Source organism: Ambystoma mexicanum, chromosome 9 (genome assembly GCF_040938575.1).
Source record: "Ambystoma mexicanum isolate Mex_15411 chromosome 9, UKY_AmexF1_1, whole genome shotgun sequence".
NCBI lineage: Eukaryota > Metazoa > Chordata > Amphibia > Caudata > Ambystomatidae > Ambystoma > Ambystoma mexicanum.
The window spans coordinates 1,528,533,290-1,528,552,064 of record NC_090931.1 but is presented as its reverse complement, the minus strand read 5'-3'; the positions used below and the strand labels follow the sequence as shown (position 1 = coordinate 1,528,552,064).

The 18,775-nt window shown below is 48.8% G+C and overlaps 1 protein-coding gene across 1 annotated transcript in view; it reads left to right on the top strand.

Annotated features, from left to right (window-relative positions):
• Positions 1-822: 822 nt before the first annotated feature.
• LOC138489427 (zinc finger protein 436-like) overlaps positions 823-18,775 on the top strand; it is a 60,876-nt gene continuing 42,923 nt past the window's right edge. The window contains exon 1 of the mRNA XM_069617144.1: positions 823-959. The gene's annotated coding sequence lies outside the window, so the exon portion shown is untranslated. The remainder of the gene's footprint in view (positions 960-18,775) is intronic.

Sequence of the window (18,775 nt, the reverse complement as noted above, 5' to 3'; positions counted from 1 at the left end):
CTCTCAATACAACCACACCTAATGTTAGGATGCAGCTAACATCAGGCAATTGCATCAGCTGCCCACATCTTGAGTGCACCCAAGCACCCTATTCTCTCTACTGACCTGGACTATGGTCCCCAAGGGCGTTCAACCCACAAGCGCTTTGAGATCTGATCATATCAATGATATATAGAGCGCTATATAAATGCCAAATAACATAACATACCACATTGGGGGTGGCTTGTTTAAGTTTGCAATGATTTTTCCCATTTTACATTGATAGGTGTATTCATTTCCTGATATTATGCATTTAATTTGTTTTTTATTGTATTAATTGTAGTGTAATTTGGGGGTCTTTTTGTTCACTTTCAGTGACAATGATGTCAAAGGTCATGTGACACAATTCCTGGGATGTCATGACTCATAGGCTATGAAAATGAGTACTCAAAACGTAGAGCAGTGCTTAGGTGGTGGGAGAAGGCCCCGCTTTTTTTTTTTAAAGTGTACATGTTTCTGTTGACGGCCATGCACATGAGCTTAATATACACATGTTGTGAGGATCGGCCCCGGGCGTGTGGTGAAAGAACTTCAACTCCACACTGCACTCCTGTCCTCTCACAGTGTGTGGGGCGCGTGCGTGGCCGCAGGGGCTGGGTGTGGCCGAAGAGGGGCGTGGCGTGCGAGGCCGCAAGCAGTATGGCGTGGCCTCAGGGGGCGTGGCGTGCGAGGCCGCAGGGGGCGTGGCGTGCGAGGCCGCCGGGGGCGTGGCGTGCTCTTACGCACACGCGTCACGTCGGCAGAGACGCCTCGTGCCAGGCTCCGGGGAATAGCGTCTCGTCTACTGCGCAGCCGCAGTAGAGTGATGGGACCCCAAAGCTCTCTCCGGGCAGCGGCGCGTGCTGTCTATGCCACTGCCCTCTCTTGAAGATTGTTGCACACGATCCTGAGGAGAACTGCCCGGACAGGCTCCACATGAGGTGAGCAGTCAATGCTGCCGACTGCACCCATGTCACGGGGCTCACCTTCAGTCAGCTCTACTCTTTAAGGTAGCAATCCTTTGGAGTCTGGGAGTTGTAGTTGCACATGTCCGATTAAATATGGGCCTATAAGGGCTAACATTCCCAGAGTTATCCAGATAAACAGTACTGGCTGTAGGTGACCTTCATGAGAGGGGGTCAGGCGGCATCTGTGCAGCACCTGCATTGGTATTTTCTATTTATTCAACAGGAAGCGCAGTGCTTCGATCAGAGTCACCGTGCATAAGTAATAAGAACGGCGAGCAGTGCAATATCTTTCTAGGGTGTTATCCTATGGTAGATAGTAAAGATGGATGGGGATGCAAGTGGGAAGCTAGGCATGGGGCATTACAGATGGCCAGTATTATGGGGGGTCAGAAAAATGATAGCCACACAAGTGTATAGTTGGAGTTCACTGGTCTTCATTTTACACATAGAAATCCAACCGCTGGCTCCCAGTGTGTCGTCAAAGATGTGAGCGCGGCAGAGGTTTGGAACGTGCTCTCACTCTCCTTGTTCACGCACCGTCTGTCGCTCCACCGTTTATTTATTTATTTATTTGACACTTATATAGCGCACAAAACCCAGAGGAATCTAGGCGCTTTTAACTTCAGAATACGGTTACAGTAAGTGCTTCCGGTTACAGAGATGGAAGCGTAAGAGGTGAATTACATCGTGGAACGTGCAAAATGCAAAAGGAATACATCATAGACCAAATGCAAGAGAGAAGTACATGGTAATTGCATCCATTTGGCCTGACCCATGGTGCTAGCGGCAGCAGCGCACAGATTCAAAGTGGAAACAGGGAAAATACCTGGTGCCTACCTCCTGTTGCAGGGCGGCAGCAAGAAACAAATGCAAAAACGAATCAGAAGGCAAATAAACAGCGTTGAACCCATGTTGCAGTGCGGCAGCATCACACAAATTCAAAGTCCAGCAATAGGCAAACACATGGTGCCTACTCCATGCTGCAAGGCGGCAGCTGCACACAAATGCAAAAGTCCAGCAATAGGCAAATCCATGGTGCCCAGTGGAGTAACTTTGCTGGAAATGTTGGGGGGGACATGACAACTGAAGTAAAGGGGTGAGATGAAGGCAGGGCGGAAAGTGGCTCTGAGGGATCGTTTCGGCCAAATTGTTAAAAAAATTGGTCGAATGTAGATTTGACCTACAACCATCATTAGTTTGAAGCTGAAGATACCGAACATGAAGAGCAGTGGTTGCAGGGGGGGCCCCCTGAGCCCATGTTTGGTATTTATGGCTTTGGCGGATGCAGGTGTGCCTCCCGCTTCCTCAGCATTGGTGGCAGGGGACCCAACAAACAAAGAAGAAAACGGACGCTGCAGCGTCAGATCCGACCCGTGTTAAAGAGATGGATCTGACGCTGCAGGTTACAAGAGATGCAGCGGATGGAGAAAAGTTAAGCGGGGGGTTTGTGGGTGTACTGGTGGTTTGAGGGGACATGGGTTTGGTTTTTTGTACCGAGGTAAAAACGTATTCGCAGCAAAAATGACTACGATTAATTCTGCTGTGATTTCGTACGTCGGTCAAACAACCTAAATCCCTGAGGGATAACACTAAACTACTACACCACAAGAGTCCATTGCTGACGCTCTGTTATAACTTTCATAAGGCTGGTGGCTTATCTTTAAAATTCAATTGGGACCCCACACATCTTCAGGTGGACTGCTATGCACCCAGTGACACAGCATCACATTCACAAACTTAATTCCACTAGAACATACAAACAATGCATTATTTATCGTTCATTCAGACACAAAAGTCAACACACATATGCTTGCACACACTCTCACTCACACACAAATGCACGCAGCACCTCCACTGACATACACTGTGTGCACAAAACATTTATATGTACATTTACAATAACACATGGAAACAGTGGTGCAACGTCCATTGAGCAGACCAGACTTTATCACCCTCCCTGATACCTGAAATTTTGGGCTACGTTGACGTGACCTAGCTGAACTATAAAGCCATGGCTGAAAGGACCAGATTCACTGCAATGTCAGTAATTTGCCTGATGTTTCCTTTCATTCAAAGGCAGAAACCATTGGTTAATGCAGTGCAGTGGGTGACCAAGTATAATTGGTATAGATGTTTAAATGCCATTTATCTCCACACATGTGTTCTGCGCAGCACCTTATATGTCTACGTGATTAAAATTAAGGTATTATTTCCTGTGTTCAAATGGCTCCAAGCAGTGGAATACCCAGTGGGAGAGTCGCAAGGGGGTGGTCAAGCTGCACCCCCCGTAGTTCTTTTAAGAGCCAGAATGGGACATTTGTCATTGGGACACCTCTCCCATTCGGCACCTCAAAAGTGTCCTGCTGACAGGACAATGTGTGCTGAGCAATTCCTGCTCAGCATGACATTGTCCTGGCAGCAGGTTACCTTACCCGTTCCGAATAGTAGAGGTGTCCCGCTGCCGGGACAATGTCCCAAGGAGCTCCGGGAAGCAGAGGGTACTCACGTTGCTCTGTATCAGAGTATTACAATGTGAGCCATTAGGCACTGACGGGACGGAGGGGGGTACTATTAGCAGGGACTTTTGTCCCTTTAGAAATGTGAATGGGAGGGAGTGATCAGAAGTGAGAATGGTGCATAATGTGGCCTGCTTTATGAAATAATGACTATGGCTTTAAAACCCAAGGGGGATTTGTTAGGCTCACATTAATCTATAATGTGGTTTGCTTCCAATGCATTGCTATAAATAATTATATTTTGTATGTATTATATAATTAATAAGCACATGAAATGTAAAGCAAAACCTTAATAAATATCTATATCAACTAAGCCTGGAAAGATGTGCATGGTCACGTAAATTTTCCACATCCCAGTTTCACCATTTAACCAAGTGTGTGATCCTGAGCAAATCATTTAATCACCTTGGGCCTCATTACGACCCCGGCGCTAAACCATGGTGCTATTAGCACCGGGGTCCGCCATGGTGAATGGTGGAATTACCGCCCCATTCCAAGGTTGGCGGGCGGTAATTCACCATGGGCCCTTCCCCATTCCCATTTTTGCCCCATAGGGCTCAATGGGAATGGGGAAGGCGCTAAGTACGGTGCCGCAAATTGCGGCACCGTACTTAGCACCAAGGTCCCTTTGCGGGTCCCTACTTTAACAGCTGGTCTACACCAGCCGATACCAGACTTGTCCGGCCAGACTGTGCCCGCTGCCACTGCCTCGTAATCAGGCGCTAAGTGTTTAACGGTGCCGTAGCCTTTTACTGCGCCGTTAAACACTTAGCGCCGGGGTCGTAATGACCCCCATTGTGCCTTATCTGCAGCTCTGTAGGTGATTGATTCACTTCAAAGCTTACGTTAATGTATCATGCTATTATAATGGAAGAGCCTAATGACTATAGAGTTGCTCCATATATAACAATAGTGCAATTTAGGTATTTTGCACCACAAAGTTATTTGTCATTTGGCTTATTTATGGCAACTTATTCTAGTCACTTACAAGGTGCCTCCAAGTATCAACGACTGATGATGCGCCTTGCAATGTCCTTTTCTGTGAAGTCACTTCTGTTGGTGCAATTCTTATGCTAATTCGGAAGTATTTTGCCTCAGAGGGCTCCCCAACAAACATACACAAACACAATACATTTTTAAAGTACCTCTGCTCTGCGTTCAAATGCCGCCCGGGCCACGTCTCATGTTACACCGACCTAACCTCTTTGCACTCACGTGCCTCTAGACAGAAACAAGAAAGCTGAATGAGTTTCCTAGTTCCTGTCTGTGTGTGTGTGGCACGAACACAAAGCCTGAAAGCGATGCTCTGTGACGCTGGCCCCCGGAAGTGCTGCTGCTTGCGTGACAGCAGAGGCGCCAGGCCCTGCAACACCCAGTCCAACACCCTGGCTGCTGACCCAGGCCAGCCAGGGTGAGGGACTGAGCTATGCAGGGCAACCCAGCCCTGAATGTGTTGCAGCGCGGCTGCCAGGCATCTCTGCATTATGTAATGAGACAGCGCAAGCCTGGCTGAGCACTCCAGTCAGGCTTGCGCTGTCCAATTACATAATTGATCATTGCGGCCCCCCTACCCTCCCTCCAAAAGTTGGGGGGGACAAAAGGCATGCCACAGAAGTTGGGGGGGACAAAAACCCCTGTCCCCCCTTATGATTACGCCCATGATGGTGCCTACCCCTTGTTGCAGGGCTGCAACTTAACACAGATGCAAAAGTCCAACAGTGGGAAAATACATGATGCCTAACCCATGTAGCGGGGCGGAAACAGCACACAAATGCAAAAGACAATCAATGGGCAAATACATGGTGCCTACCCCATGTTGCAGGGCAGCAGCAGCACACAAATGCAAAAGACAATCAATGGGCAAATCCAAGGTGCCTACCCCATGTTACAGGGCGGCAGCAGCACACAGATGTGAGAGTTGACCACTGTGCAAGGTGGGGGCACAGACAGCATCATAGGCAACCGGGGGTGGGGAGCACACAGCATGAAAGGTGACCAGGGGGTTAGGGGGCACACACAGCATCACAGGCGACCAAGGGCAGGGTGGGTGGCACACACAGCATCACAGGTGACCAGAGTGGGGGGACACACAGCATCACAGACGACCAGGGGTTGGTGGGGGGCACACGCAACATCACAGGCAACCAGGGGGTGGGAGGCACACACACAGCATCCGACGCGACCAGGGAGGTGTGGGGGACACACACAGCCCTCCACCCCATGGAGGAAACAGCAGTGCACTTACTCCCCGTTGTTCACAAACCGTCAGCTGCTCCACCATGGAAGCACCAGCCGTGTACTTAACCTTGTTCATGCACCGTCTGTCACTCCATGGAGGCATCAGCCATGCACTTACTCCCCCTTGCTCATGCACTGTCTGTCGCTCCACCATGGAGACCCCGTCCACACAAGTACTCACCCTTGTTCATGCACCGTCTGTTGCTCCACTGTGAGGTCCCGGCTGCACACATACTCACCCTTGGTCACGCACCGTCTGTCGCTCCACCGTGTAGGTATCTGCCACGGACATACTCCCCCTTGTTCACATACCATCTGCCACTCCACCATGGAGTCACTGGCCGTGCACTTACTCCACCTTTTTCATGCACCGTCTGTCTCTCCACCGTGGAGGAACCGGCTGCGCACTTACTCTGCCTTGTTCATGCTTCATCTGCTGCTCCCCCACACCACATCAGCGAGCATGCAGAAAAGATGCACAGGCACAGGGACCTTGCACAGCATGCAAGCTATTCTCTTAAAAGAGCAGGAGCGGATAGTAGATAACCCATCTTGCTCAGAAAATACAGATCCTACTGACTGAACCTTTCTGGAACACTTCTGTTCCTGAATCGGGTCAGAAGGTCTGGTTGACTGATCGCGCTTCTCACTACTTTCGATCTCCAGTAAATTCTTTCCATTGATACACTTCACTCCTTGCCATTACTGGTCAGCAAGGTGGTTGTTTTGTGTGATCTTGCCTTTTGTCTTTTTCATCAGTGCGATCGCCTCCACTTTTGCGTTGTGGGATGCTGAGTTGGTCTCTACTGTCCGACCTGTATTACATTTCTTCTTCATCTCCTTCAGTGCATGTATTCTGTCTCCTTTGGTGCAGTGCCACACTGGACATGTTCCACACTTTGCCTCCTTCAGTAACTATAGTGTCATGATGTGTGTCAATGGCATTTTTGTGGTCACTGCACTTGAGGAAGGGCCTCTGTCTTTGTGTGGTAACCTCTTTAAATCTCCAATGTTAAAATGCGTTCTCACCTTGTCAATGGTCAATATTTGTCTTCTCTGGGTTTTCGAAACAGGAAAGTGATTCTCTGAGATCACATGTTCCTGATTTTGTGCACATGAAGAGTTTCATTGTGTGCAGGTGTCAAGACTTGAAGGTCGCAAGGAACAAGAATACCTCCGTCCCTAAGCAGCCAACAGCGAGACAAAGAATCACTTGCTGTTCGAAGATTAGGGCCACAGGTGGTAGGAACAGGATACCCAAGGCTTCCGGATGGCTGCTGAAAGGGAAAGGGCAAATTAGGTGATGGCAGGAATGCAATCAAGGTTCTCTTATGCATGTAACAGAAAGAACACCTACCAGAAGCCAGGAGATAATGAAGAATAAACGGCTAGGGTAATACCTGTTCCCTCAGTGGGTCAAAACAGCAAACAAAGGCACTGGGAGGAATGAGAGAGTGCCTTCACGCCACACTGGAGACACCTGAGGCTTGATGAAAAACCTGTGGCTGATGGAATAGCAAAATGGAGGCAAAGTCCAGGTCAGCTGATCCAAACAAAGGGGTAATCCATAGACAGTCCGTAATCAATCCAAGGTCAGAACCATTTGAGCAATCCGAAGGCGTGGGACAAAAGGGATAATCAGTAACCAGTCTGTAGTCAATCCAAGGTCATAACCAGATGAAACAATCCGAGGGCGTGGAACAAGAGGGATGAGGCAAACAGGAGTCCTTAGAGCGAAGTCCAGAGGTCGGTAGCATGAAGTAGCATGGATCCAGGTCGGAACGCCAAATGCTGTAACAAAACAGCTGAGAAGCGCTGTATGGCTGGGTAGCATTTGATTTATGTCGCAACTTCCGTCACGTGAGCCTGTAGACCACGTGATGCGTCACGTGATTCTACAGCTGATGCAGCGTGACGGGTGCGTTCATCCATTTCAGCAGTAGTAGGCGTGGCTAATACCTGGATGGTCTGCACGGCAATGTTCCTGGGAGCGATGTACGCTTCAGGCGCTGTCTATATGAGGTACCCTTTCTCTGTTGTGTGTGCAAAGGCCACGGGAGTCGCCACCCCGGGTACATATGGTGGCTCCTCCTGTGGCATCCTCTCCAGTAACTCAGCAATCTTTTCCCCACTGAGGGAACGAAACCCCGACGCGGGCGGAGGGGGGAATTGGGAACAACAGACCCAGGGCCCAGGCGTTTTCGTGGGTGCGATCTGGAGTGAGCTAGATCCTTGCTGAGAGTATGGATGAGAGTGAGTTCGGGGACACGTGGGCGTGACAGAGTCCCCCCCCAAGGGCCCACGACCCTGTGGGCATGACGGGTGTTCCCGATGGAACTGGGACACCAACAGGGGCGCATGGACATCGGATGCCAGTACCCATGGCCTCTCATCGGGACCATAACCCACCCAATCCACCAAGTAATATAAGAGACCCCTGGAAAAACGGGAACCCAAGATAGCAGTGACCTCATAATCCTCGGAGCCGTCACGCACTACTGGTGAAGGGGGAACAGATAGCCTAGAAGCAACTGGGCAAGGTTTAAGCAAGGAGGAATGGAAGACTGGATGTATCCTCCAAGTAGGAGGCAGAGATAGTCGAAAAGGCCACTGGATTCACCACGCGTAAGACCTTGTACAGACCCACAAAACGGGGCATGAGATTGCGAGAGCCGGGCAGCTGCAGATGTCTGGTGGAAAGCCACACCCTGCCCCCTGGGGCATAGGAGGGCGCAGGTGTCCGTTTCTTATTGGCCGTAATCCTCATACTTCCCTGCGCTTCAAGGAGGTGTGTGAGTGTTTGTGCATGGACCAGGGACATGTCTCGGACACAAGCAGTGGCAGCGGGCACAGTCGGGCCGGACAAGTCTGGTATCGGCAGGGTGTGAGGATTGTGCCCATATAACGCATAGAAAGGGGAAGTACCCAGAGAGGAATGTGGTGCATTATTGTAGGCAAATTCCGCCAGGTGTATAAGCCGATACCAAGACTGCTGGTTCTGAAGGGAGAGACAACGTAGGTATTGTTCCATTACTTGGTTCACTCTCTCAGTTTGCCCGCCTGTCTCCGGATGGTATGCAGAGGAATAACAGGCATCAATCCCTAGCAAACAGGTGAGGGCCTTCCAAAACTTTGACGTGAACTGGGTACCGCGATCCGAAATAAGGACCGTGGGTAACCCTAAGAAACAAAATACCTCCCGAAAGAACATCTCTGCCAACCTGGGAGCTGTGGGAATTCCCGTACATGGGACAAAACGAGCCATTTTTGTAAAAGAGTCGAAAACCACCCATACAGTGTCAAAACCCTTAACCATGGGCAGGTCTGTAACGAAGTCCATAGTGAGGGTATGCCCTGGTCTCGGGGGCACGGGTAGCGGTTGGAGCAGCGCAAGAGGACATCCCTTCCTGTTTTTGCACTGCACACATATAGATCAGGTGTTGACATAAGCGTTAACATCTGCCCTCATCGAGGGCCACCAACGCCATCGTTGCAGTAAACTAAGAGTGCGCCTTTGCCCGGGGTGACCATTAATGGGAGCATCGTGGGACCATTCAAGGGCTAAGTTGCATGACTCCGTGATTGGTAAGCAAAGCCTGTCTTGGTAGTAAGGAAGACCGTCACGTAACACCAAACCCCAATCCGATACTTGTTCGGGATGTGATTAAGTCCACTGATGAATAGTGTGTAAAAGGTTCAAGGGCAGGGTGCATAAACACACTATATGTTTCTTGTCCAAGATCGAATCAGGAAAAACCGGGAGAGAAACACCCCCTGGGGAACGGGAAAGAGCATCGGCTTTCCGATGTGTAGTTCCAGGCCTGTGTTTGATGACAAAATTGTAGGCAGCAAAAAACAGGTGCCATCAGACTGGTCTGCTTTTGACTCATTTCAAGGAGGCCAGATCCTGCAAGTTTCTGTGATCGGTGTAGACTATGGTTTGATGAGTGGCCCCTAGTAGATAGTGGCCCTCATTACAAGTCAGACGGTGGACCATGGTGCTATTAGCACCATGGTCCATGCCGGATTCCGCCATGGTGGATGGCGGAATTACCGCCCCATTCCAAGGTGAGTGGGGCGGTAATTCCCCATTCACCATTTGCCCTTCCCCATTCCCATTTTTGCCCCATAGGGCATAATGGGGATGGGTAAGGCACTAATTACGGCACCGTAAATTACGGTGCCGTAATTAGTACCAAGGTCGCTTAGCGCCTTGGACTTTAACGCCTGCAAAAAGCAGGCGTTAAAGTGTGAATCAGGCGTTAAGGGTTAACGGCGCCGACGGCGCCGTTAAACCCTTAACGCCTGACTTGTAATGAGGGCCAGTGTCTCCAGACTTGAAATGCTTCTTTGATGGCCAGTAGCACTTTTTCTGTGACGGTGTAGTGTGTCTCTGTACTGGTGAATTTACGAGAGTGCTAAGCCACGGGATGTAAACGACCTGTGTTGGGGCATGTTTGGGATAAGACGGCCCCCATGGCAAATGAAGAAGCATCAGCTTCTACTACAAAAGGAAGACGGGATTTGGGTGTTGGAGAACTGGAGCCGAGGTAAAGGCTGCTTTTAGTTTGTCGAAGGCTTCTTGTTGTTTTGTGGACCACAGAAAAGGTACCTGGGGACTGGTGAGAGCAGTAAGAGGGGCTGTAATATCAGAAAACCCGGATATGAACCGCCTGTAAAAGTTGGCAAAGCCCAGAAATGACTGTAGGGCTTTGAGGGAGTCGGGAACAGGCCAGTCCAATACCGCACGGCCCTTGGATTCGTTCATAGACAGACACCCAGGTGAAATGTGAAAGCCCAGGAAGTCTACGCTGTCTACATGGAATTAACATTTCTCGGGTTCGGCATAGAGGGAGTGTGATCGTAACCGGGAGAGAACTTCACAGGCATGTCTCACGTGTTCCTGTGGAGTGGATGAAAACACCAATATGTCATCCAAATAAACGATAATGTAAGCATCAATGATGTCACTAAAGATGTCGTTCATGAACCGCTGGAACGTTGCAGGTGCATTACATAGGCCAAATGGCATGACGGTGTATTCCAACAGCCCATACCGCGTACAGAATGCCGTCTTCCATTCATCACCTTGGCGTATCGTAACTAGATTGTAGGCGTCGGAGGTCCAGCTTGGTATACATAGAGGCGTGCGTCAAACAATCCAGTAGGGGGCCAATGAGAGGAATGGGGTACCGGTTCTTGATGGTTACGGCATTCAAACATCGATAGTCTATACAGGGACGCAGGTCCCCTTCCCGTTTCGGTACAAAAAATATAGGGCTGGCGGCAGGCAAAGCCGATTGCCATATGTGACCCAGGCTTATGGCTGTTTGTATGTACTCCTTGAGTGCCTGCTCTTCCACGGGTGATAATGAATACACTCTTCCCTTGGGTATGTCCACATCTGGTATTAAATCAATAGGACAATCATAAGGCCTATGTGGTGGTAAAACCTCTGTGCAACCTTTATCAAACACGTCAAGGTATTCATGATACTCAGTAGGAATCCCAGAAACTATAGTACCCACCATGTGCTGGGGTGGATCGGTATCCATCGGGGGGGGCTCATCCAGCGTAAGCCGGGCTACTGCTCCTAATAGCTGTGAGGGTGTCTCCATCACTCCTGGTTGAATAAGGGACGCAGTCTGACAGAAAGGTGACTCAAAATACAGTCGGCCAGAAGCCCAATCAACCACAGGGTTATGGAGACGCAACCAAGGTATACCATGGATTAGGCCAAAATGGGGGGTAGTGATCAGATCAAAGGTAATCATCTCCTTATGGGTATCCTGGATTACCAGGTACAAGGGAGCAGTCTGTTGTTTGATAGGACCTGAGATGAGCGCCGTGCTGTCCACTGCATGCACTGGGTCGGGCCGCGGCTTGGATTGTAAAGGCAAGTTGAGAGAAAGAGCTAATGAATTGTCAATGTAGTTCCCGTGACACCAGAATCAATGACAAGTTGGACTGAGTGTGTGGTGTCGGGAGCAAAAAACAAACTAGCCTGTATCACTATGGGTTTCAAACCTGCGTGTGTTGGTATAGGTGGTATGGAGGACTGATCACGACTTGTCCGTGCTCCCATATTTAGGGACGAGCCTTCTGAAAACCCATGGTTTTGAGGCGAGGACGTCTAGGGCATTCTTTGACGTAGTGTCCATTAAGCCTGCAGTAAAAACAGGCGTTAGCTGTCCTCCTGCGTTCCCTTTCTGTAGGCAATATTGGGCTGCGGACCCCCCAATTTGCATGGGTTCCCCTTGAAACTCTTTCGGGGTTGGAGGGGCAGAAGAAAAGCCGGCCTCCAATCTCCTCTCGGCCCGTCTAGCATCTACCTGGAGGGCCAGGTTGACAAGCTCATGATAGAGGACCGGCAGGGATGGAACTACTGCAAAGGCATCTTTCATGACCTCATTTAGCCCCTTATAGAAGACAACCGCCTTATTGTCTTCAGGCCAAGCAGTCTCTACCGCCAACTGATTATATCGGGTAATGTAGTCAATGAGAGAGAACTTGCCTTGTGCTAAATTAAGCAGTTCTAAATCCCTGGATTGTGCTTTGTGTCTTATATCGAACACTTTGGTAATTTCTGCTACCAGGAGATCAAAGTCGTATAGGGCCGAGCTGTCGCATTCTAATAAGGGATTGGCCCATGTGGCTGCAATACAACCTAAATGAGAGAGCATGAAAGCCGCCTTTGTTGTTGATTCAGGGAAGGACTGCGGTTTACACGAAAAATGCAGCTTGCACTGATTAAGGAAGGTATGGAATCTTCTGGGGTCCCCCTGGAATTATTCTGGTGTGGCCAAAGGAAAGGGAGTGGGTATGATTACCTGGGTAGTGATGGGCGGGGTGGCCTGGGGCGCGCTAAGCAAAGGGGCAGGGTCCCCGAATTCCGGGTCAGCCGGTAAAGCATGACGCTCGCTTTGGATAGTATCAAGGCATTGGTGGATTGCTGCGAAGGCAGCAGCCATATCGGAACGTAGAACAGAGATGGCCTGGACCAAAGCAGCCACCGGGTCCCCAGCGGAGGGATCCATGTTCCGGGCGATATCAGGCTTCTCAGTCTGTCAAGACTTGAAGGTCGCGAGGAACAAGAATACCTCCGTCCCTAAGCAGCCAACAGCGAGACAAAGAAACACTTGCTGTTCAAAGATTAGGGCCACAGGTGGTAGGAACAGGATACCCAAGGCTTCCGGATGGCTGCTGAAAGGGAAAGGGCAAATTAGGTGATGGCAGGAATGCAAGCAAGGTTCTCTTATGCATGTAACAGAAAGAACACCTACCAGAAGCCAGGAAATGATGAAGAATAAACGGCTAGGGTAATACTTGTTCCCTCAGTGGGTCAAAACAGCAAACAAAGGCACTGGGAGGCATGAGCAAGTGCCTTCACGCCACACTGGAGACACCTGAGGCTTGATGAAAAACCTGTGGCTGATGGAATAGCAAAATTGAGGCAAAGTCCAAGTCAGGTGATCCAAACAAAGGGGTAATCCGTAGACAGTCCGTAATCAATCCAAGGTCAGAACCAGTTGAACAATCCGAAGGCGTGGGACAAAAGGGATAATCCGTAACCAGTCTGTAGTCAATCCAAGGTCATAACCAGATGAAACAATCCGAGGGCGTGGAACAAGAGGGATGAGGCAAACAGGAGTCCTTAGAGCGAAGTCCAGAGGTCGGTAGCATGAAGTAACATTGATCCAGGTCGGAATGCCAAACGCAGTAACAAAACAGCTATGAAGCGCTGTATGGCTGGGTAGCGTTTGATTTATGTCGCAACTTCCATCATGTGAGCCTGTAGACCACGTGATGCGTCACGTGATTCTACGGCCGATGCAGCATGACGGGTGCGTTTATCCATTGCAGCAGTAGTAGGCGTGGCTAATACCTGGATGGTCTGCACGGCAATGTTCCTGGGAGCGATGTACGCTTCAGACGCTGTCTATATGAGGTACCCTTTCTCCGTTGTGTGTGCAAACGCCACGGGAGTCGCCACCCCGGGTACATACAGTGGCTCCTCCCGTGGCATCCTCTCCAGTGACTCAGCAATCTTTTCCCCACTGAGGGAACGAACCCCCAATGTGGGCGGAGGGGGGAATCGGGAACAACAGACCCAGGGCCCAGGCATTTTCGTGGGTGTGATCTCGAGTGAGAGCTAGATTCTTGCTGAAAGTATGTCTGAGAGTGAGTGCGGGGACACGTGGGCATGACAGCAGGCCTTTCACCCTCTCTTTAATTCAAATGGTGTAGTCCCTGTTGTGAAATTGGTCATTACACTATCTACACTCCCAAGGCACTATCACTGCTTGATACTCTGCAGTCTCCAAAATGACACACTGTCCACAGCCACTGCCACCTTTTCATACTCTACACTCTCCAAAATAACACAGTGTCCACTGCCACCTTATCATACTCTGCAGTCTCCAAAATGACACACTGTCCACAGCCACTGCCACCTTTTCATACTCTACACTCTCCAAAATAAAAACACTGTCCACAGCTGCTGCCACCTTGTCATACTCTGCAGTCTCCAAAATGACGCAGTGTCCACAGCCACTGCCACCTTTTCATACTCTACACTCTCCAAAATGACACACTGCCCACAGCCAACGCCACCTTTTCATACTCTACATTCTCCAAAATAACACACTATCCACAGCCACTGCCACTTTTTCATACTCTACGCTCTTTAAAATGACCCACTTTCCCCAGGCTCTGCCTCCTCTCAATAAATTTCAGTCTGTGAACTAGCTACTGTCTCTCTGTACTCTGAGCTCTTTACAGTACCCACCATCCACTGAGACTGCCAGGCATCACTACTCTACATTCTGTACATTATCCACTCTCACTAGGTGCTGACACCCCTGCGTATTTTGCGATCTATATCCTATTAACTACCCCCCCCCTCTACATGTTGTAGCCTGCGATCTGCCTCCTGTCTTTAGGCACTGCCATCTCCTAAGGATCTGTAGTGTCTAATAGTACCCACAGACTCTTTCATGCCTCAGTAATTAGCAGTTGTTAAAGTAATCACAGTTCCCATGCACTTTCACACAACACTACCGTACAATCTCTAAAATACCCCACTCTGCCCATACTCTGTGGTCTATCATTTACCCAGTGTCCCCAGGGAGTGTTACCTGTTATTACTCTACTCTTGCCCACGGCACTCTCACCTTTTGATACTCTGCCGTCTGTTAACTACATACATACTGTCCCTCCATACTCTGGGCTCTGTACTATACACGCTGCCCACAGGGATATCCCTCCCTCAATCCCTGCTCTCAAGTTATCACTAGCTTCTGCCATCATGTGTGACATTCGCCTCCGGAGACCTATCACATAGTCAGTCACTCTGACTGGCTTGGGGGAAGGAGCACTCTCGAACCCCTTCTTAATCAGGGCCAATGGACCTCTGACTGGATGGCCATAGAGAAGTTCAAAGGGACTGTAACCAACTCCCTCCTGAGGGACTTCCCTATAAGCAAACAGAAGGCATGGCAGTAGAAGGTTCCACTTCCTTTTAAGGGGATCCTCTAAAGCACCTATCATGCTCTTCATAGTACGATTACACCTCTCTACCAGTCCATTTGTCTGTGGATGGTAGGCTGTACAGAACTTGTAAGTGACGCCACAGTTTTTCCACATGGCTTGCATGTAGTGGGACATAAAATTGGATCCCCTGTCGGATATCACTTGCTTAGGAAACCCTACTTTGGTAAAAAAAAAATACCAAGTAGAGCCTTAGCCACAGCCTGAGCGTAACAGTTCTCATAGGTATAGCTTCTGGGTATCTTGTAGCATGGTCTACTACAACCAGGATAAACCTGTTCCCTGAAGATGTGGGAGGGTCAAGGGGACCAACAATGTCGATGCCCACCCTCTCAAGAGGAACTCCCACCACTGGGAGAGGCACCAGGGGTGCCACATTCTTGGCTCCACTCTTGCCAGAGGTTTGGCAAGTGTGACAGCTCCTACAGAACTTGTCAACTTCTGAACCCATTTTAGGCCAGTAGAAGTATAGGGAGAGCCTTTCCTTGGTCTTTTTGAAACTCAAGTGACCAGCCAAAGGTATCTCATGGGCCAACTGTAGGAACTGGAGTCTGTTGGCAAGGGGCACTACAATTCTTTTGCAGTCCCCAAGGGATAGACTCAGTCGGTTCACTGTAGAAGAGGCCATCTTCCCAGCTTAACATGTGCTTTCCAACTTCTTGCCCATCAAGTTGGTTAGCAGCCTGTCGTCGGAGGCCTTCAAGAGTAGGACACTCTCTCTGTCCTCTGCTGAAGTCTTCCCTGTTGGGTCCACCTTCTGGCAGTAAAGACTACAGCTCAGGATGGTCAACAGGGTCCAGATCTCCAACTAAAACAGTGTCTTCTTCCAGATCTGATTCTTCAGAAACTGGCTCAACCACACAAGGTTGCACCTCACACTCTGCCTCAACAGGTGGAGGGATCACAGGTGTGATATTGAACAATCTTGGTGATGTCCTTGTTGGTAGCACAGAGGTGCTGTCTGACTTTTTCCTTGAGGTCTTGGGTTTCCCCTTTGCCTCGTTCTTCCTAGAAGTAGCAGTGAGCAGCTCCTGTGGAGTGGGAGTGATAATTTCCTCTATCAGCTCCCCTCGAGAGCCTCTCAAGGTCCTCTCCCATGCAGGCCTAGTGAGCTCATGCCCCCTCTTAATGGGAGGCCTGGGAGTGCTTGACACAACTCCAAGAGTTTTCAGGTCATTACCCAACAGGACCCTCCCAGGCACTTCACTCTGCACACTAACAGGTATTTTGACAGTCATATCATTACACTGGATGTGACCTGGTAACTGGGGAAGCATTTGCACAGGGCCTCCAGCTAGCTTGGTGAGGCATTTGGGTGCCTTAGCAACATCCTCCACCTTGAAAAATGATTCATCCACCACAGTTATGCTGGCTCCAGTGTCTCTGATGGCAGGAGTCTCCTGGCCATTCACAAGAACACTATCTTTATAATACTCTTTAGTATTATCTGGGAAGGAATTATAGACATCTAAATTCTGTTTTTCCCACAAGCCCAGGGACACTAAAGAAACACTAGCTGAGACTCTCATGGGTTCATCAGCCAGTAGGTGAACGTTTCCACTTGCCATAGGTACTTCTTCCTCTGGGGAGAAGGCTAAGGAGACAGTGTGGATCCTTGAAGGTTTACCCTTACACCTGGGATCCCCTTTCACATGGTCAGTTGACCCACAAACATAACATTTCCCAGTTGTCTTGATGAATGGGGGTTTGTTCTGACCTCCATCTGGTTTGGGTCCAGATGGTGTACTAGCCTGATTTGGATTCCCTTGTGGTTTACCCTTATGTTGCTGTTTGTGGCCCTCTTTTGGATTGGAGGTATTAGCATTCTCCTTGTTATCTTTCTTTGGCTGCTTCCCCTCATCCTTCTTCTGAGTTGCCCCAGAAACCTTGTGAGTAGCCCTGTTGGCAACCCAGAAGTCAGCAGCCTTAGCTAGCTTCTTTGGATCTATCTCCTTAGAATCAGCCACGTGCTGTCTGAGCTCAGGATAGCAGGCATCATAAATAGACTCCAACATAACAAGATTCCTCATACCTTCAAAAGTGTTTACTCTGTAACCCTTAATCTAACCATTTAAGGTTTTCAAACAGTCACACACCCAGGTAGCCCAAGGGGTACCATCATGCATTTTGAGGGTCCTAAACCTCCGAAGGTACTGGGAAGGGGCCTTCCCAAATCTTGCAATTAAAGCTAGCTTTACACACTCATAATCCATCCTATCCACCTCCCCCAACTCCATTACAACATCAGATGCAACAGGGAGTAGCCTAGAGAAGAGCCGGGGAAGCAACTGATTCTCTGTAAGACCTTGAATCCCATGGTTATATTCAAACATTGCCAACCAATCCAAAATATCAAGCTTAACCTCATGCATACCTACAATTTCTTAGGCATACAGAGTCTCTTAGGACTGGAAGACCTAGAAGACTCTGGGAGAGAAGCATTTTCAAGAGATAACCTTTTCATTTCTAGTTCATGATTCTTCTCCATTTCTTCTCCATTTCTCTGAGTTTAAGTTCTTGGTGTTTTTGTTCAGTTTGAGCATTTAAATGTTTGAATTCCAATTCAAGCCTCATCTTTTCTAGAGCAATGAATTCAGGATTGAGTGTAGGACCTGATAGGGTCCCAGTGGACAAATATTGAGGTTGCTGAGCAGACAAGGGAGCAGTGAGGCCTACATTAGAAGACACATTTACTTCCTCTAACTCACCAGTAATATATACATTATCATCCTCATTATTTTCCACATTTGCTGGAGAGTCAGGTATTTTAGACCCACTCCCCAGACTTTGGTTCTTCAACAACTTTTCAATCAATTCATACTTTTTGCCTTTGGCAGAGAGATTCCTTTCTCTACACAGATTTTTTAAATAATCCACAGTGTAACTAAGGCGGGTCTACTGACTGTAGCTTTCCATATCAGACATGATTAATATTGCTTTTTGGTGATGTTAGCCTTGTGGTTAGTTGATCCAAGGTAATAGCAGCACTCTAAGTGTAATTACTATACTTGATCCCACCGCTGCCCACTAGTGTTAGGCAGTATTATATGCAGTACCCTTTGGGAACACCACACATAATTAAGACTACAAGTGACAGTACAAATTCACCTTTGGTACAAGCCCATACTACACAGTCAAAGTGGTCACTAAGGCTGAGCTGCCAGACTTATCTCAAGAGCAAGTGAGCAGTATCAATAGTTACACAAAGGACAGCAATTACTATGATTCAAACAACTCAAGGTTTCTGAGTAAAAGAATATACATTTATTTACACATCAGTTGTATAACATTTCACTAAAGTAAAGCAGTTTAAAAATCACACTCTTAATACACCACACCACTCCCCATAGGTTCCAGACAAGTTAAGCTCACACAATGAAGTGGGAGCAAAATGGTACTCCAGAAATTTAAAAGGGAGGGAAAGACAAAGATAGGTAGAAATTGAACAGCACCAACAGGTAAGTAAGCAGGGCAATCTAGAAAGAC